At 45.9% G+C, this 17110-nt stretch overlaps 1 protein-coding gene across 2 annotated transcripts in view; it reads right to left on the reverse strand.

The window, feature by feature from the left end:
- LOC126277925 (protein croquemort-like) overlaps positions 1 to 17110 on the reverse strand; it is a 220827-nt gene that overhangs the window by 128301 nt on the left and 75416 nt on the right. The window contains exon 2 of one of the 2 annotated variants that reach the window (XM_049977502.1): positions 10481 to 10581. The gene's annotated coding sequence lies outside the window, so the exon portion shown is untranslated. The remainder of the gene's footprint in view (positions 1 to 10480; positions 10582 to 17110) is intronic. The other variant, XM_049977501.1, reaches the window with a different exon arrangement.

A 17110-nucleotide genomic window follows, 5' to 3' on the forward strand; every position in this document is an offset into this window, starting at 1 on the left:
TATGCTAAAAAATTACGTTTTTGGAGAACGAAAATCTTCTCCACAACAATATATATGGATTCCACTATCAGAAGTCTCTCGAAACTCAGCTCGCTCTGTTCCTCCATAACATCCATAGCACAGTACACAACGGCGCTCAGGCTCATGCCGTGTTCCGTGACTTCAGTAAGGCATTGGACACTGTCTGGCAATGGCGGTTTAGTGAAAAAAAAGACAGGTGCTCATCGAGTATCGGACGAGATCTGCAGTTGTATTCAAGACTTCCTTGCAGACAGGGCTCAACACGTCGCCCTGAACCTGGCAAAATCGACAGATGTACGGGTAATTTCCGGAGTACGCCAAAGTAGTGTGAGAGGGCCGTTATTGTTGGCAATGTACATAAATGATCCAGTAGAAAGTGTCGGGTGCTCTTTAAGGCTGTTTGCAGATGATGCGGTTGTCTGTAGCAAAGTATCGACGCCAGAAGACAGTATCGATTTGCAGAATTACCTGTTGACTGGCAGTTGACCCTGAACGTAAATAAATGCAATATATTGCCAGTACTGTAGAACTACACTATCGATGACCAACTGCTGGAGACTGCATCTTCCTTAAAACATCTAGGAATAACAGTTCAGACCGACCATAAATGGGACGATCACACAACAGGAATAGTAAGATACGCAGATGCCAGACTAAGATTCGTAGGAAGAATACTAAGGAAACGTAATTCGTCCAAGAAAGAAGTGGCTTATAAGGAGCTTATTCGACCTTCTCGAGTATTGTTCATGATAATGGGACTGCTATCAGGTAGGACTGATAGAAGAGAGACAGAGAGAAGATACAACGAAGAGCGGTGCCTTTCGTCACGGGATCGTTCAGTCGGTGCGAGAGCAATACGGAGATGCTCATCAAAGCCCCGTGGCAGACATTAGAAGAGAGGCGGCGAGAATCACGGAGGTTTACTATAGAATTGAGAGAGAGTACCTTTCGGGAATAATCGGATAGCATACTAATTCTTTGAAAGTCTGCTGCTCCGACAGCAAACACGAGTAGACTTTCAAGACTTATTACGCTGGTAAAGCCTACTTCTTCCAACATACATCCCACCTAATGATCACCATTAGAAAATTCGAGAAATTAGAGCCAGCACAAAGGCTTACCGATAACCATTCTTCCCACACGCCATTCGCGCGTGGAACAGTGTAGGGCGGGGGGGGGGAGGACCAATTATTGGTATCAGAAGTACCCTCCGATACACACCATGAGATGGCTTTCGTAGTATGATTTACACTGTAGAGATAAAGAAACTCGCATAGGCATGCGTATACAAATACAGACATACGTAATCCGGCAGAATACGGCGCTGCGGTCGGCAACGCTGATATAACACAACAAATGTCTGGCGCAGTTATTAGATCGGTAACCAGGGTTTCAATGGCAAGTTATCAAAATTTAAGTCAGTTTGAATGTGGTGTTATAGTTCACGCACAAACGAAGGGACACAGCTTGTCCAAGGTAGCGATGAAGGGGGACTTACACGTACGACATTTCACGAGTGTACCGTGAATATCAAGCATCCGGTAAAACATAAAATCTCCAACATCGCTGCGGCCTGAAAAAGATTCTGCAAGAACGGGGCCAACGACGACTGAAGAGAATCGTTCAGCGTGACAGAAGTGCAGCCCTTCCGCAAATTGCTGCAGATGTCAATGCTGCGCCATCACCAAGAGACAGCTTGCGAATCATTCAACGAAACATCATCGGTATCGGCTTTAGGAGCCGAAGGCCCACTCGTATACCCTTGATGACTGCACGACACAAAGCTTTAAGCCTCGGCTGGGCCCATCAACTCCGACATTGTACTGTTGATGACTGGAAACATGTTGCCTGGTCGGACAAATCTCGTTTCAAATTGTATCTAGTGGGTGGACGTGTACGGGTATGGAGACAACGTCATGAATCCATGGACCCTGCATGTCAGCAGGGGACTGCTCAAGCTGGTAGAGGCTCTGTAATGATCGCTGGCCACCAAATTCCCAAGAAATGAACATTATTGAGCATATTTGGAATGCCTTGCGATGTGCTGTTCAGATGAGATCTCCTCCCTATTGTACTCTTGTGGACAGCCCTGCAGGATTCTCTGTGTTAATTCCCTCCAGCACTAGTTCAGACATGAGTCGAGTCCATGCCACGTCGTGCTGCTGCACTTCTGCGTGCTCGCGGGGGCCCCACTCCATATTAGGCAGGTGTACCAGTTTCTTTGGCTCTTCAGTGTATTTCTTCTATTTACTCTGTTAGTCCCATATGTACAGATTCCAGACCCAAGAGCAGTATTCAAGCACTGGACGAACGGGGAATTTGTAACCTGCTTCCTGAGGATTCCTCCGATGTGTCTCACTCTGCCTTACCTGCGATCAGTTTTATGTTCCATTTAAATTCGCTTCGTACACGTACGGTCGATTATTTAAAGCATGTGGCTGCCTCCAGTGATTTTTCTGCAACGGATCTTTCTAGCTGTTTATGGACACGGGTTACATTTGTTTATTTTGTGAGACGACTGTCAATCCCTGCGACAAGTACCGATCCTCTGCGATTATTCCTCGATTTAGCTACAACTTTATACCCCTGAACGTCTTAAGTATTTAACACCATCATGGCTCATGGAACTTACGACGTTATCCATTAGATCATTTATACGCATGGTGTTTATCAATTAATGACAATATTCTGAAAAGGATAGAATGCTACTAACCATACAGACGAGATGCTGATTCGCAGGGAGGCTCGACAAAAGGACTGCTAAACATGTGAGCTTTCGGCCAGACAACACACACACACACACACACACACACACACACTAGCGCGCGCGCACACAATTGAGCACTGTTTTTGGCCACGAGGCCTTCTGGCCTAGCCCGCAGCTCGTGGTCGTTCGGTAGCGTTCTCACTTCCCGCGCCCGGGTTCCCGGGTTAGATTCCCGGCGGGGTCAGGGATTTTCTGTGCCTCGTGAAGACTGGGTGTTGTGTGCTGTCCTTCGGTTAGTTAGGATTCAGTAGTTCTAAGTTCTAGGGGACAGATGTCCATAGACGTTAAGTCCCATAGTGCTCAGAGCCATTTGAACCATTTTTGAAGCCTTCTGGCCGACAGCTGTTATTGATGGGTACAATCATTTCACCGAATCTGGCTGTGTATCAGTAACTGAACACGACACTCTGTCTTTGAGTCCCGAATTTTCTCTGAACCATAGTAGCGAATGTAGATTCGTGAAACCATAGACAAGACTGTGCACACTCTGTACCATTATACGACTCCACGATGATTGTTGGAATAACTCATACGCGCGTGCCACGTAACAGGAACGTCGGGAACTAACAGTGTTAGGTGGGATTAAAACTTGAAAACACACTGCATTCAGTGCTGTATCAAACATTTCTGTAATTAAACAATGGAAAATACATTTCTGCAAGATATTTATCCTTGTCACAATTAAAGGTTACTTTTGTGTCACTAATTTATAAAGGCCCTTTATCTTGCACAAGTAATAGTTCCATAACACTCGACCGGCCGCGGTGGTCTCGCGGTTCTAGGCGCGCAGTCCGGAACCGTGCGACTGCTACGGTCGCAGGTTCGAATCCTGCCTCGGGCATGGATGTGTGTGATGTCCTTAGGTTAGTTAGGTTTAAGTAGTTCTAAGTTCTAGGGGACTAATGGCCGCAGTAGTTGAGTCCCATAGTGCTCAGAGCCATTTGAACCATTTATAACACTCCGTTTGCGTACGCTGAAGTTACTTTTACGTCTGCAGACCTCTCTCTGTTAAGAACTACACGGTGTATTCTGTTTACTAAGAACTCTTCATTCTCATCACACAGTTGGTCTCATGTTTCGTACTTTCGTATTTTGTTCTTTAGGAGGTAATGTCGAACTGCATCGAATGCCTTCCGGAAGTCAAAGATTGCGGCATCTACCTAGGCACAAATCTACTGCTTTCTGGGTCTCGTGGACGAACAGAGCGAATTGGGTCTCACAAGATCGTTGTTTCCGGAAACCATGTTGCTTTCTACGGTGGTGATTCTCGGTCACCAGAAACGTCATAACGCGCGAGTATAAAACACGTTCCAAAATTCTACAACATTCCGATGTCAGCAATATAAGCCTAATACGAGGGAAGCCCAGAAAGTAATGCACCGCATTTTTTCTTCAACAGTTTTTTATTGAATATAATGAGAATTACACACACCCTGTTTTTCCACGAAATTTACATCCGGTTCTATGGCCTTCCTCCAGCATGAAACAAAGGCGGTACCAATCCTTGTCCAGGTGGCGGAGCCAGTGGTTCACTGTGTGAACTTTCTTAGGTGATTGACAGACGCAGCGCCAAGTGTCCTCGCGAATGACAACATTAGTTCGATGCCGCACGTCAGGTGTGACAGCCGTGGATTGTCTCTCCGACCACTGTAAATCGTGGAGCTCCGTGGACCTCACCGTCCGTGCCTAACGAATATCTGTACTTCTGTCGGCAGTAGATGCTCCATAGACTTTGCACAAGTATTTATGAATATTCCCCACAGTATCTTTCTGTGAGTGAGAAATTCAATGACGGCACTTTGCTTGTAAGGTACATCACTTGCAGACGCCACTTTGAGGCTGTTCTGCAGCTACGCTTTCTATCGGAAGTGATGGAAACTTGGCGCGCTCACTCAAGAGACCTCAAAGAACAGATACGTAACGTTTCGCATTTGTGTCATTGTTTTCTGCTTCAGAAAAAGAAGCGGGGCATTACTTTCTGGGCAACCCTTGTAGTTATGGACTTTTCCCAATGACGTTGTTGAGAACTTGAATGGCCTGCGCTTTTTTCCCGATCGCTAGGAACGCTTCGCTGCAACAGCGAAATGATTGGGTACTCGACACAGTGAAAGTAATTTCCTTGTCCGTGTCACGTTTAAATGATCGGGAACTCCCAGCATATATCTCGTTACTTGAAATTTTCCACTGTTGGCACAGGATTCCGCACGGTTACTACAGCTACAGAGGAAAGTTGTATACACCGATCCAACGTATTTGGACACCTATTAGTGAACATTAGTATTGCGTGTCTCAACCCTTCGCCTTTGTTGACGGGTAAAGTTTTGCTAAGGACACTTGCAACGAGGTGCCTCAATCTGTGTGGAGGACGTTCCACAAAAGCGAAAACCAGAGAAGGGTGAGATGTTAGACGCTGGAATATGAAGCAAAGTGTTTCACTGGACTCGAGACAGGACTCTCATCGGACCAGTCCATTTCAGGAATATTACTGAGCACAAAGCTTTGCCTCGTATATGCAGGTTTGTGACAGGCTGAATTGTGCCGCTGCTGCAAACAGTCATCGACTCCGAACTGCTCATCTGCTGTACGCAGTGCATAATGCTGTAAAACGTGTTCGTTTTCTTCCGCGTTTAGCGTTTTCTTAACCGCGACAGGAGTACCACATTCTAACCACGACAACTTCCTTGTACCGTGACACCACCTCCTTCATACTTCCCATGATACACATGACAACAGGTAATGTTGTGCAGGCTTTCGCCCAACCAAAAGCCTTTCATCGCATTGACACAGGACATAGTACACACATCAAAAAATGTTTTGTCTCACCCCGGTTCCCAGAACTCCTGAAAATAGACGTTGACTGCGAATATTTTATCACAGGCGCAGTCCCTTTGACTGTTCAGAGGTGTCACTAAACCCGCCGAAAGATGTAAGCAACTATGTATGAGCAGCGCCTATTAGACGTAGGGGGTCCGACGGCCGATCAGTTCCAGTCATTCCACCTGGAAGGAGGTACACGGCTGGTGTTGTCTGTAGTTCAGCTATGCCTAGACGGTCAATACCGCCGTTCGATCGCGTCAGAAGGTCTCAACAAGGAAAGTGTCCAGGCATCTCGGAGTGAACCAAAGCGATGTTGTTCGGGCATGGAGGAGATACAGAGAGACAGGAACTGTTGATGACATGCCTCGCTCAGGCCGCCCAAGGGCTACTACTGCCGTGGTTGACCGCTACCTACGGATTATGGATCGGAGGAACCCTGACAGCAACGCCCCATGTTGAATAATGCTTTCTGTGCAGCCACAGCACGTCGTGTTACGACTCAAACTGTGCGCAATAGGCTGACTGATGCGCAACTTCACTCCTGACGTCCATGGCGAGGTCCAACCTTGCAACCACGACACCATGCAGCGCGGTACAGATGGGCCCAACAACGTGCCGAATGGACAGCTCAGGATTGGCATCTCGTTCTCTTCACCGATGAGTGTCACAGACAGTCGTCGGAGACGTGTTTGGAGGCAGCCTGGTCAGGCTGAACAGCTTAGACACTGTCCAGCGAGTGCTGCAAGGTGTACGTTCCCTGCTGTTTTGGGGTGGCAATATTTGGGGCCGACGTACACCGCTGGTGGTCATGGAAGGCGCCTTAACGACTGTACGATACGTGAATGCTATCCTCCGACCGACTGTGCAACGATATCGGCAGAATATTGGCGAGGCATGCGTCTTCATGGACGACAATTCGATTCCCCATTGTGCACATCTTGTGAATGACTTCCTTCATGATAACAACATCACTCGACTAGGGTGGCCAGAAAGTTCTCCAGACACCAACCCTATCGAACAGGCCAAGGATGAATTGAAAAGGGCTGTTTATGGACGACGTGACCCACCAACCAGTCTGAGGGATCTACGGCGCATCGCCGTTGAGGTGTGGGACAATCTGGACCGACAGTGCCTTGATGAACTTGTGGATAGTATGCCACGACGAATACAGGCATGCATCAATTCAAGAGGACGTGCGACTGGGTGTTAGAGGTACCGGCGTGTGGAGCAATCTGGACCACCACTTCTGAAGATCTCGCTGTATGGTGGTTCAACATGCAATGTGTGGTTTTCATGAGCAGTAAAATGGGAAGAAATGATGTTTATGTTGATCTCTATTCCAGTTTTCTGTACAGGTTCCGGTATTCTCGGAACCGAGGTGATGTATGTATGATTGACCGCTTTCCAGTCACACTCTGCCCACTGGTGTCACTCTTTACACCACCTCGGCCGACGCTTAGCATTGACTACATAAATGTGTGGCCTATGAGGAGCCCACTCTTTGTAACTCCCTACACACTATCGTCGTTCTAGCTCGACCGCTGATATCACTCTGGGACTCACGAATGATTCCTTTCGTTGATTTCGCGCAATTTTTTTACTACCATCGTTCGCAATGTTGGACGGTCACCGACCGTCAGTACACAAGGTCGCCTGGCGTCTGTTTAGCTGAGGCTGTTCCTTCGCGTTTCCGCTTCACAATCACATGATCAACATTCGGCTTGGGCAGCTTTAGGAGTGTTGAAATTTCCCTGATGAGCTCGTCGCTGAGGTGAAATCCAGTGACTAGGCCACGTCTTAAATCACTGACCTCTCTGACAGAGCAATTCTTTTTTTTCCTTTATTGTTATTTCCATCGCCCACCAGGGGCGGGCTGCTAGCAGCATAAGCGCTGCTCTTCAGCCAAGAGACAAAAATAGACAAGAAGACATTTAAAACAATATACAGAAGAAAACATGGCGGAATATACAAAACTAAAAAGGCAGAACAGAAGAAAAGAAAGGATTCAAAGTGGTGACTAAATCGGAGATAAAAATCTGAAAAATGTAATTCACACTAACAAAAACACACACACACACTTGATTAAAAGGCACCAGGAAAAGTATGGCTGGAGCAGAAAAGTCATAAATCTAAATAAAACAACGACATGGCGGACGGCGTAGCACGGAACAGTCATGGACGATAAACAAGTCGAGTACACAATTAAAACCACAGCTCTTGACGCACAGGAGAACAGCACCAAACACAACAGTGATGACGATGAGTAAACCACAGGATCTGCCAGGGGCATCGATATGAGAGAGAAGGGAATAAGGGAGGGAGGAGTGAGGGTAGAGGGGAGGACGACCAATTCTCCTGTTACTCATCTTTCATAGTTCCGGGTCCGCCTGTCGCGAAACCTGGTGGTCAGTCCCGCATTACGTAGGACTGGCCGGTCGATTTTGGTCAGATAGTGTATGACAGGTGCCTGTGTAGCCTCCAGCCACAAGAGCAGGGAAGCTGAACACAGTGAGAACAGAAGCCCGTAAGTTACAATGCAGCTTGGGGAGACACGCACATTTATGCGCATAGTTACGTATGATCATTATTAAGCATTGTCCGCCCCTGGTAGCTGAGTGGTCACCGCGACGGACTGTCAATCCTAAGGGCCCGGGTTCGATTCCTGACTGGGTCGGAGGTTTTCTCCGCTCAGGGACTGGGTGTTGTGTTGTCCTAATCATCATCATTTCATCCCCCTCGACGCGAAAGTCGCCGAAGTGGCGTCAAATCGAAAGACTTGTACCAGGCGAACGGTCTACCCGACGGGAGGCCCTCGTCACATGCCATTATTATTATTAAGCATTAAAGAGATGGCAACGGACACAGTCAATGACCGAAGAAAAAAACCTTTAAATAAATGCAACAAAATGATCGACTTGTTAAACAAATGGTGACTATCGACGTGAGGAGGCAGCCGAGCATTGTCGGAATTGTTCGATATCTTCGCAGTAACGTTCAGCACGCGGAGGATATTTGGCGTGAAGATTAGAGCGTATGACAACAAAATGTAGCAAAACTAGTGGTATTACAGTTAAGCTTATATAAAAATGTATTATCGGTGCCTCTGAGAGCAAGCCATTTGTCAAGCAAAAATGCATTTTGAGACCAAAGTCAAATAAATTTTAAAAAAGTCAGAACAATAAAAGTCATCTCACAAGCTGCGACATAGTCGCTAATACAAACCGTGATCCAGGTACTGTCAAATGTTTTTTATTCCAATCTTTCATCACAGTATAAAGTCTTTCGACGATGACTGGTTTCAGTCGGTAATGACCATCTACAGATCTGTTCTACACCATGTCCTAATGGGATAAAGCCGATACCACTACAGCTTTATCACATTAGGACATGGTGTAGAACAGATCTGTAGATGGTCATTACCGACTGAAACCGGTCATCGTCGAAAGACTTTATACTGTGATGAAAGATTGGAATAAAAAAAAGAAGGAAAACCATTTAAAATAGCTACAGTTGTCGTGAAACTTGTTGCAAGCAAAACAATATAAATAATTACATGCTGGGATTATTAAATGGATTGACCTCTCTTACCCACATCCACAATACAGCCACCATTATAAAATACCAATCTGGTAGTCATTCTCTTCTACAAGCGCGCTTCTTTCCTTTTCGTTAATATTTTCAATTTTGGCTTGATACTTTTGTTTCCTTCTTCAGTGTGGTTACACACATAGTTTTACGCATTTTGTTTCTTCCTCGGATTTCAAGCGACAGGGTTCCTTTGGAGTACGGTTTTAATCTGAGACCTGTCTAAGGAGAAAAGGATTGATAACCATGCAGTTTAGACCCTTTAATCTCCAAACCAACCAACCAACCAACCTACACGCGTCTCCTTACGGGTTTACCACCTACTTCGTATGTTCAGGTCACCAGAATACAGTTGTCAGAATACAGTTAGAAGTTGATACAAAAAGAAAGCTTAGATTTCACTTGTTTATTTCAGGGATGGTACAAAAAGAGAGAAACACTGCACACGTCACTGGATAGAGAAAGATTCAAACTTTTTTGTTGACCCAGACACTGTACCACATACCGAACATAAACACCATGCGCTGCTCGAGAAACATCGAAACGGTAGTTAATTTCATTCCAGACACGAATCAAAAGGTCACCGTTTATTGAATCGACAGCTTGTACAATTCCATTTCTCAACTCTTGAAGAGCAGCTGCCATAGGTGGGACAGAGACTCTGTTATGCACTCCACACAGAAAAGAATCGCCAGGTGTGACGTCTGGTGACGTGGAAGGCCAAAAGTAATGAATAAGATCTTGCTACCCAATGCACAAAATGATTTCTGTTGTGGCGCAGTCGCCATGTTCCTAGAAACAAACAACAGCGCACTAGTGTCAAAACTTTGAACCTTCCTCTACTCAGTGACATGCGCAGTGAGTTTCTGTCTTTTATAGATTTCTGTAAGAAACAATCGAAACTTGTTATTTCTTTTTGAATCACCCGGTACATGCAAGGGGCTGGTAAAGCTCGTCTTCCACACTACCAGCTGACGTCTTTGGGACAGACGGGAAAAGATGTTCGGAAACTTTCTACTATGTAGTGTTACGCGTTCTTGTTGGGCGTTGTCCTTCAAACTGCCTCGCAAGAATTCTTTCACATGCCAGAAACAACCAGGTGCTTTTCATGAGCCACGGAATTAGTTTTTTTCGGTTACTTCGATTTTTCCGTTGCATCTCTCCACATTACTTTAATTTTCCGGTACGACTGTTTGTGCGGTTTTCGCCGCTGACTTGGAGAATCGCAGTGAACCACCAGATAATGGTTAGCAGCGCAAATTAAGCGGCTATTTTCTTCATACTACTTACTATCAGATGAAATTACTTGATTGAGTTCTCAGTTGTTACCGTCACCGGCTGCAATGTATTTCTCCGTGTGCCTACACTGCCGTCTCTCAGTATGAGGGAACCTGCAACAGAAACAACAGAAACTCTAATAGCGGTACACGGGAAGAACAACGAACTGTGGCGTCTCGCTCTCTGCGGAGCAAGAACGCCGGCTAAAATGCAAATATACCAGCACAGCTTCCATCGCTTGCAAAAATAGATCTTCGATAACTACAACGTGTATGCTCGAACCGATTATTTATCAATCTAGACTTATATTATGTCGTGGAGTATACAGAGTTTATTTGAAGAAATACCACACGTAATACTTGATGCGTATGGAAAGTGGGGAGGGGGGAGGGGGAGGGGGTAGGGGGTAGGGAGGAGGGGGGAGGGGGATCGGGGTAGTGAGGGGGCCGGGGGGTATGGGGGGGGGGGGGAGAGGGGGGAAAGGGAATACGCAGCAACATGGTCAAATAACACTGTGCGATAGACAAAGCTCGTACCTATTTACGATTAAAAGTAGGAGAATAAAACACCAGGTATTAGGAAGTGGTAATATTGACTAATCAGAATAAAAAAAAGTTCGAGTGTGTGTGAATACCTAAGGGACCAAAAAGCTCAGGTCATCGGTCCCTAGACTTACACACTACTTAAACTAAGTTATGCTAAGAACAACACACACACACACACACACACACACACACACACACAAACACACATATACACACACCTATGCCGGAAGCAGGACTCGAACCTCCGGCGGGTGGAGTCGTGCTGTCGGTGACATGGCGCTCAAACCGCGCGGCCACCCCGGCCGGCTTAATCCGAATAAAACATTCTGTATGGAATGTAAATGAAAACCCATGCTGCTTGACAGAGCATATGTGAACGATGCGGGAGACCCGCACCGCCGTATTAGGTAAGGTCCTAATGGAGATGGTTTGCCATTGCCTTTCTCCGACCATAATGGAGATGAATGGTGATGAAGACGACACAAGAACACCCAGTCATCTCGGTACAGGTGAAAATGGCCGACCCCGTCGTGAATCGAACCAGGGCCCCGTGCTCGGGAAGCGAGAATGCTACCGCGAGACCAGACGCGGCGGACTGTATAACAAACGTTTAATCTTTATTCGTTACAGAGATACAGCTGCTTACGGAGATAAGTTTTCATTTCGCAGGTGTGTGTGTGTGTAACTCTCACGATGACAACGAATTTAAACTGACCAGAACAGTTGTCGCTCACTCGGGTCAGCTTCTGCCAGACATCATGTTATGAATTGGCATATATGAATTTTCAAAACCCGAATGAGAGTCAGTGTGACATAGTACAATGAGAGTAGTGTTCGCATTATTTCTGTGAATATACTGGGAGTAAAAAATAATAATAATAAAACAAAATATATTTGGTTCTGAACCGATAAAGAAAAAAATGGAAGGGTGTCAAAAGAAGTTGCGCTGTTTGGTAATGACGTCTAAGTGTCGCTGGTTTTCTCTCCTCGCAATGGACATTCTAGGAAAGAGTTGCGGTATTCCTTACAGTAGTGATTTTCAACCTTTCTGGGACAGTTACCGTTAGATATCAGCCAACACACCCAATTTTAGCACCTGAATAAACCTTGCACCGAAAAGGTAAACAAACAGTTTACCACGTTTATGATTAAAATGACGAAAGTGAGTTCCATTCAAATGAAACTCACAAAGAAAAATCGAGTCGATGATACTATTATTTCCAACCTCTTTTTAATAATCAGTTTAGTATCCGCCGATGCACGTTTGTCGGAAGCTCACTTTAACTACTCTGAATTGTGAGGAGCAGACTGCGTATTCTCACGGTTGGTTGTTTTGGGGGGGGGGGGAACCAAATAGAGAGGTCATCGGTCCCATCGTGTTAGAGAAGAATGAGGAAGGAAGTGGGTCGTGCCCTTTCAAAGGAAACATCCCGGCATTTGCCTGAAGCGTTTTAGGGAAATCACGGAAAACCTGAATCAGGATGACCGAACGCGGGATTGAACAGTCGTTCTCCCGAAGGTGAGCACAGTCTGTTAACCACTGCGCCACCTCGCTCGGAGTTTTCTTAAGGTTGCATACTCTTCTCCAACCCTTTGTGAAAATCGTGAACGTTCTGTTTTACGAAAACATGTTATTAGACTAATGTCATCGCTGAATTTTGTTCTAGCTCGAATTTCAATTGTTGAAAATAGCATTGTCTCCTTCTCTGAACACACGCACTTATTCTTAAAGGAAATAAATTGCTAGATGCTAAAATTGCAGCACAATGAATACCGCATATAACAAACATCAGACTGGCATGAAGTAACCAGCATGCAACATACCAGTATTCCGGTGCAAACGCAAAAGCAGATACGAGTGTAGCTACTCCTATCTAGGTTCTGTATATGTTGTTGTTGTTGTTGTTGTGGTCTTCAGTCCGGAGACTGGTTTGATGCAGCTCTCCATGCTACTCTATCAAGCTTCTTGATCTACCAGTACTTACTGCAACCTACATCCTTCTGTATCTGTTTAGTGTATTCATCTCTTGGTCTCCCTCTACGAGTTTTACCCTTCACGCTGCCTTCCAATGTTAAATTGGTGATCCCTTGATGCCTCAGAACATGTCCTACCAACCGGTCCCTTCTTCTAATCAAGTTGATCCAAAAACTTTTCTTCTCCCCAGTCCTATTCAATACCTCCTCATTAGTTATATGATCTACCCATCTAATCTTCAGCATTCTTTTGTAGCGCCACATTTCGAAAACTTCTATTCTATTGTCCAAACTAGTTATCGTCCATGTTTCACTTACATACATGGCTGCATTCCATACAAATACTTTCAGAAACGACTTTCTGACACTTAAATCTATACTCGATGTTAACAAATTTCTCTTCTTCAGAAACGCTTTCATTGCCACTGCCACTCTCTCTACTTCGACCATCGTAAGTTATTGTGCTCTCCAAATAGCAAAACTCCTTTACTACTTTAAGTGTCTCATCTCCTAATCTAATTCCCTCAGCATCACCCGACTTAATTTGACTACATTCCATTATCCTCGTTTAGCTTTTGTTGATGTTCATCTTATATCCTCCTATCCATTCCGTTCAACTGCTCTTCCAAGTTCTTTGCTGTCTCTGGCAGAACTAGAATGTCATCTGCGAACCTCAAAGTTTTTATTTCTTCTCCATGGATTTTAATTCCTACTCCGAACTTTTCTTTTGTTTCCTTTATTGCTTGATCAATATACAGATTGAATAACATCGGGGATAGGCTACAACCCTGCCTCACTCCCTTCCCAACCACTGCTTCCCTGTCATACCACTTGACTTTTATAACTGCCATCTGCTTTCTGTACAAATTGTAAATAGCCTTTCGCTCCCTATATTTTACCCCTGCCACCTTCAGAATTTGAAAGAGAGTATCTCAATCAAGATTGTCAAAAGCTTTCTCTAAGTCTACAAATGCTAGAAACGTAGGTTTGCCTTTCCTTAATCTTTTTATAAGGTAAGTCGAAGGGTCAGTATTGCCTCACGTGTTCCAGCATTTCTACGGAATCGAAACTGATCTTCCCAGAGGTGGTCTTCTACCAGTTTTTCCGTTCGTATTTTGCAGCCGTTACTTATTAGTTGATAGTTCGGGAATTTTCACATCTGTCAACACCTGCTTTCTTTGGGATTGGAATTATTATATTCTTCTTGAAGTCTGAGGGTTTTTCGCCTGTCTCATACATCTTGCTTACCAGATGGAAGAGTTTTGTCAGGGCTGGCTCTCCCAGTGCTATGAGTAGCTCTAACGGAATGTTATCTACTCCTGGGGCCTCGTGTCGCCTTCCCTATGTGCGGTATAAATCTTCGATACTGTTCTTTTTGAAACACCAAACACTTCGTCTCCCTTGGTTACGGATGCACCCACCACACGAGCACCGACATTTGCCCTCGTTAGACTGCAGTTAGCTGCGATGTAGTGCATTCACAAGTAAACAGAACACTGTTGTGACACTTGCGCCGCGCCTCGTAGCCGTGTGGTCTGGGGCGCATTGCCACGGTTCGCGCGGCTCCCCCCGTGGCATGTTCGAGTTCTCCCTCGGGCATGGGTGTGTGTGTTGTTCTTAGCGTAACTTAGTCAGATCAAGTGGTGTGTAGACCTAGGGACCGATAACGTCAGCAGTTTGGCCCGACAGGAACTTATCACAAACTTTCAAATTTTCTGACACTTGCAATTTACTGAGGACATTACACAGGTGCCGCTCGTGCTCAAATACAGCGGTACTCACTTGGCTAGCACACGCTAGGCTTGGCTAGCACACGCACTTACTTTTAAGCAAGCGCTTCTCGCGGGTTTTCCGTATTTTTCTCCAACTCGTGTACCGTCTTGTGAAATAGGAGAAACCTTTTTGAAACACTATTTCTTACGCCGTTTTATCGTGTACACAACAATAACAATGAGCATTGGCTCGTTTAAAGCATGTGCGTTACCAGTAACTGTGTCAAAAATTTTCATTTCGGGAGCAGTGTTGTTTGTTGAACGGCAGTGTTTGTTGAAACTTGCTGGCAGATTAAAACTGTATGCCGGACCGAGACTCGAACTCAGGACCTTTGCCTTTGGCGGGCAAGTGCTTTAGCACCTGAGCTACCCAAGCAAGACTCAGGGCCCGCCCTCACACCTGTACTTCCGTACTTTAGTACCTTCCAAACTTCACGGAAGCTCTCCCGCGGACCTTGCAGAACAAGCTTTCCTGGAAGAATGAGATTTTCACTCTGCAGCAGAGTCTGCGCTGATTCGAAACTTCCTGGCAGAGGAGAACGGGACCTGAGTCGTGCTTGGGTAGCTCAGACGGTAGAGCACTTGCCCGCGAAAGGCAAAGGTCCCGAGCTCGAGTCTTGGTGCGGCACGCAGTTTTAATCTCCCAGGAGGTTTCATATCAGCGCACATTCCGCTGCAGAGTGAAAATCTCATTGTGGAAGTGTTTGTTGTTAACTGTTTGTCAGTTATTCGTGAAATTCCATAGCTACTGGACATAAAATCTTTAATAAGATATAGCTGATACGAAATGACAAATTGGATTATCCATGTTAATGAACTGAGTACTAGATGGGTGGGGGGAAGGAGCTTTACAAATTCATCCGTCACTGAAGCAGAGCCAAACGAAAAGGAATCAAATAAGAAGTCCCTTGTTCAATACAAACAGAAGATACTAGCGCTGCAATCAGGCATGCCGGTTCCGGAAACATAGCGAGTTGTTTTGACCTTGTGACGCGAGGGGAAATGTACCAGCGGCCGCACACAATGAGCCTTCCGTGACCGCGCTGCATGTCAGCAGTGCCGTTGGTTCTCGAACACGAGAACGTGTTCGTCTGCTAACGACATTTTCAAATGTAAGTTCGCATTCCATTGTGGTCATTAGATAATACAACTGTAAACACAAATTCTGACTAAGGCGTGGAGCATTGCCAATGGGTTTCAAAAATGGTTCAAATGGCTCTAAGCACTATGGGACTTAACATCTGAGGTCGTCAGTCCACTACACTTAGAACTACGTAAAACTAACTAACCTAAGGACATCACAAACACCATGCCCGAGGCAGGATTCGAACCTGCGACCGTAGCAGCCGCGTGGGTCCGGACTGAAGTGCCTAGAAACGCTCGGTCATATGGGTAAGCGCCAATGGGTTTATTAATAGCCAAATTCAGTCGATTTCTGAATTATACACTGCCGGAAAAATATTTTAAAACCCAAAAGGCCTGTATACAGTGGCTCCAGAGTATAATCTGTGCATACTGAGGGGTTGTAGTGTTATTGATTCATTTTGGCGGTCATATGACGCTCAAAAGGCCTGCCTGTGCATCCTCTCTTTTAACTCAGCAGTAAGGATGCGGAGTTTGGAGGTGAACCGTGTTTGCAACAGGCGTGAATGGAGGGACGAATGGAGACGTGTCGTCTTCAGCGATGAGAGTCGCTTCTGCCTTGGTGCCAGTGATGGTCGTATGCGTGTTTGGCGCCGTGCAGGTGAGCGCCACAATCAGGACTGCATACGACCGAGACACACAGGGCCAACACCCGGCATCATGGTGTGGGGAGCGATCTCCTACACTGGCCGTACACCTCTGGTGATCGTCGAGGGGACACTGAATAGTGCACGGTACATCCAAACCGTCATCGAACCCATCGTTCTACCATTCCTAGACCGGCAAGGGAACTTGCTGTTCCAACAGGACAATGCACGTCCGCATGTATCCCGTGCCACCCAACGTGCTCTAGAAGGTGTAAGTCAACTACCCTGGCCAGCAAGATCTCCGGATCTGTCCCCCATTGAGCATGTTTGGGACTGGATGAAGCGTCGTCTCACGCGGTCTGCACGTCCAGCACGAACGCTGGTCCAACTGAGGCGCCAGGAGGAAATGGCATGGCAAGCCGTTCCACAGGACTACATCCAGCATCTCTACGATCGTCTGCATGGGAGAATAGCAGCCTGCATTGCTGCGAAAGGTGGATATACACTGTACTAGTGCCGACATTGTGCATGCTCTGTTGCCTGTGTCTATGTGCCTGTGGTTCTGTCAGTGTGATCATGTGATGTATCTGACCCCAGGAATGTGTCAATAAAGTTTCCCCT

The sequence above is a fragment of the Schistocerca gregaria genome, chromosome 6 (assembly GCF_023897955.1).
Source record: "Schistocerca gregaria isolate iqSchGreg1 chromosome 6, iqSchGreg1.2, whole genome shotgun sequence".
Lineage (NCBI taxonomy): Eukaryota > Metazoa > Arthropoda > Insecta > Orthoptera > Acrididae > Schistocerca > Schistocerca gregaria.